The following is a 4,548-nucleotide window of genomic DNA, read 5'->3' as shown; positions in this document are numbered from 1 at the left end:
ATGTGTTTAGGTATGTGATGGCTGGGGGGGGGGGCAGGGGAGTTAGTCTGGAGAAGAGAAGGCTCAGGGGGGACCTTATCGCTCTCTACAACTGCCTGGCAGGAGGATGGAGCCAGGAGGTGGCTGGTCTCTTCTCCCAAGGAACAAGGGATAGAACAAGAGGAAGTGGCCTCAAGCTGCACCAAAGAAGGTTTAAACTGGAGATTAGGAATAATTTCTTCCTGGAAAGGGTGTTCAGGCATTGGAACAGGCTGCCCAGGGCAGTGATGGAGTCACCATCCCTGGACATGTTCCCAAACTGTGTAGATGAGGCCCTTAGTGACATGGTTCAGTGGTGGCCTTGGCAGTGCTGGGGAACAGTTGGACTTGATGATCTTAAAGGTATTTTCCAACTTAGTTTTTGATTCTATGAGGCAGCAGTAACAACAGCAGAGCGATGGAGTACACAGATACACTTCCATGTTTAGCAGACTGAGTACACAAAATAAATAATTCTGTACACTTATTGTAACATTATAGACTAATTACAAACATTCAAACCCTCATCCTAACAAGACAGTTTTAAGGGTAAAGACTCAAAAGGCAAGTCACAGAACTGGATGCTTCTCGAAACAGCCATGTAAGGAGATGAACGGGATGCAACCAGAATTACCTCCAAACCATTCCAAGCCAGCACTGGAAATTCAGCGACCAAAAATAACAGTGAGTGCTGGCAGATCTCCAGCCCCAACAGTGTCCAGGGAGGTGTCTTTCCATAGTGAAAGGCAACAGGAAAACTCATGGCATCTGGGCATCCATGCAGGAGCTGCTCATTCGCAACCCACCTGGCCAAGGCTGCACAGCTCTTCCACATTCAGCAGACAAACACAGTGCAACAGTCACATCACACGCAAGGGACCCATGGAATCACCATGCAGGGGAGGACAGTGGGAGAAGAAAGAACTGCCATCAGGCAGCAGAGCTCCCTCCATCACTGAGACACCAAGGGTGGAAGGTACCAAGCTCCACAATGACATTGCCACCATGCATCCTGCTGCTTCACATTTCTTATTATGGCAAATCTACCGCACAGTAAGGCACAAGTGACATGCAGGCACCTGCCTCTGGAGCACCCAGGAGCTGTGATCTTCATCCAGGCTCAAAGACGAGACTGAATGGTCAAAAAAAGCAACAAAAACCTCCCCAGAGTGGTGTAGGCAACTTGGCATCTGGCACCGAGTGGCATAGGCACTTTGTGGTATTTTCCAGGATGAAGCCAAGCTGATGAAAGGCCAGAACAAAACCACCCTCCCTGCAAATCCCAGGGCTCCAACTGCTGCCAGACAAAAGATTGCCAACTCCTCCAGAGGCTGTGATCCCCCCAAAAAAGCCAATCTCTGTATTTCATTTAGAAAAGAGAGTAAGTCGAACAATTGAGATTTTAATTTAACTCACCTCAAACCCTCCAAATTTTTAGTATCACCACTTATAATAAGAATACGGTCCCATGCTGTCTCATAACAGGCTTGTTAACAGCCACACACTAGTTGTCCTCTGTTGTACAAGACCATCTTTTGCTAAGCCTGCACTGTAGGGCCCCCAAAGGGAGCCTTCTCACACCTGCAGGACATGGTACAGCTGCTTTTATCTTGCTCCAGGACTCACCACAGCTCCTGCAGAGCCAAATCCAGAGCTACTGCCAAATGGTCACATTGCCCATGCCTCCTATTCCAGTTTGTGCACTGCATCAAAGTTGACTGTATTAGTACTTCAGCCAAACACCCACGTAGAAAACAGGATTGAGAAATTGAGGAGTAAATTAACAAAGCAGAAAACATCTGACTACAAGAAGAAAATAACCAAATTCCAAAAAGTTAACATTTGAGGGTTTATCATTTCCAACATAAATCTGCAACATAATCCCTTCCCTGCAGCTGGTTTCCACATCACTACCAAAGCCAGGTCATGGCCCTTTTATCTGTGCTTACACTCCTGTCATGGCTATAAAGCCTTCACATACAGTTGTTCATTTCCAAGAGCAATGCAGTCCAGGGACTGGCAGGAGCCTCTGGATGCTCACAAGTTGAGAGTTAAATAGCACAGACTTCTTCTGGGTTGAAGGAAGAGAGGTTTCTACCACCACTGGGTTTACATGTTAGGTTTTTAGAAGACTGTGAAGGGTGAGAAGTAAATCAAACATGGACAAGTAATTGCTGTTTTATCAAAATGCATAGAAAAATACATGATATATTCAAAATCTAAACGTAAATCTGCAGACCACCTAATGTTCTTTCTGGAAGACCTTTTCACATTCCTTTCCAATAACCCTTAAAAAAAAGTATATAAAAACCAGGGAACTGACAGGCCACAAGCTTTGAAGCCGTAAATTTCTCCCCCAAGAAAGCAGCCAAACTCCCAGGACAAAACAACGGGGATGTTTTACATAGTACTGCTAAGTTCCAGAAGACAACCAACGGTCATTCCCTTTACTCCTTACAACTGCATTCCCTTGAAACAGAATATGCTGGAAAGCAACACCCTGAACTACTCCATTGTATCTCATGATAGGAAAAATTCCCAAACCTAATGTTTCCAGCCTCGGTGTCTTTAGGCTTTGCTTTCTCCCAGTGTCACCCAAGATGCCTCCCCAAGGCAGGTGCTGGTGAGCACCTCCTTGAGATGCTGGGGGGTTGATACATTCCAGTGGGTGCACATGCTCATCCCTGTGTTGTCTAATTGCTCTTCAGGATCACTACAGGATAAAATGGTGACATGCTGAGAATGTTGCTGAGCATGAGGACTGCAGGTGTGGTCCATGACCATCACTCAGCACACCAAACCCAGATTCCTCTTTGTAAGAGCATCTCACCCAGGAACAGTGGGAAGGAAACAGAGAGGGCTGTGCATGGAAACACTACAATTTGCCACTAGGTGTCATTCCAGCTTCATTTTCATTGCATGAACAAAAGCACTCGGGAGTTCTGCCCCCCAGCTATTACGAAGCTGCAACTCAGCAAGGGGCTGGAACATGCATTTGTTACCGGTCACCTCACAGCTAATGCAGTAGCAGAGAAAGTCTTCCCAAAAACCCTGCCAGTCAAATCAGAACCACCATTAAGAGCCAAACAAGGAGATTTAAAAATTAATGGAAGAGTAGGGAAAAAAAAACCCACACCAGGGAGGTTGAGCTTCTAAAATCCCCAAACAAAACACTCCTGAAAAGTGTAAACTCCTGAGACTTGAGATAAACCGAGCACTGAGATGCTTCTGTGGAACATATATAGAAGACAGATGATCAAGGTAATTCACAGTGAAGAGCTTCTTAGAAGAAGATTGAAGGCACTTGAACTATGGCTCAAAATCACAGCAATTTGCCTGTGTGCACGACCCTCCTGCCCGCCAGATCCGGCTGAAAATGTGCCACAACTGCAAGGGTAAAAGCACCCAAGGAATTGCTCTTAAGCTGGATCATGCAACACAGCATTTGGACCACCCCAGCTTTCCAGATAGAGTGAAAAACAGAAAGATCACCAAGGGCTCCAAGGGTCACTTGGACAGAGTTCTGCATGTGCCCTCTGCCCACACATGTCATTGTCTGGGTACAAGAGGTCCTGCAAATACTGATTTTAGGAGAAGAAAAGGGATTGAGCCAAGAGTGTTATAATAAAATGATCTAAGGAAAGCCCATAGATTTTCCCCATGTTTATATTGATTTTTCCATGCAAACAAGAAAACATTGTATTTGTGAAGAGAATTAAGAGTTATCTTTATAAAAAAGCCAAAGCCCCTTATGGGATGGACTTGGTCCTCTTTGGTGCAATTCCCTAGCAGCAGGATGCCTGAGGACCACAAACATCTCCCCACCTCAACAGGGTGGATTGCAGCTCTCCAGTATTGCTCCTGTAGGTGAAGCATCCTCCATTCTGCCAATTCACCTCCCGGTCCTAGACAGTCATCACAGGAAACTGACACTGTCAGCAACCTATGTAGCAACATCTTTCTTCCCAAAACCTATTTCACCCCAAAATCACCTCAAGTGACATCACTCTGAACTCCTCCTTCCACCAATTGCTGAAAAGAGCAACAAAGCAAAAATTATCACAGACGGGAAGATTCTTGTTCTGTTTTGTGAAGGTGCAGAAACAAGCTTGGTCAAAGCAGAGCTCAACATCCTGACCTCTCCATCTTCATGGATGCCACCCCACAAGAGAATACATGAAGGAGCAGTATGGGTAGACATCTGCACGACACCTGTCCATTTTGATGGCCTAGTGGTTAAAGGGAAAGGTCTCAGGTTCTAGAAGTCTTGGCTCAGTTCATCACTTTGACCTCCACAGGCAAAACACCTATTTTAAGGCTAAACATGGTGCAAGATAATCTGGGGAAGGCCATGAGAGCACCCAGGAGATAAAAGGGAGCACAGTGCCTGCGTGATGCTCTAAGACTCCTATGAGCTCAAAGCCAGAAGCCCTCTGAGAGCAGCCTGTCATCTCAACATACAGGGCAAGAATAATTTTCCAGTTGCTACTTGTTGTAGCGTGGTTGCTGCTTTGGGAGAGTCATCTGAGG

Source organism: Nestor notabilis, unplaced genomic scaffold (assembly GCF_000696875.1).
Source record: "Nestor notabilis isolate BGI_N333 unplaced genomic scaffold, ASM69687v1 scaffold14621, whole genome shotgun sequence".
NCBI lineage: Eukaryota > Metazoa > Chordata > Aves > Psittaciformes > Psittacidae > Nestor > Nestor notabilis.
Note: the sequence above shows the minus strand (reverse complement) of the source record.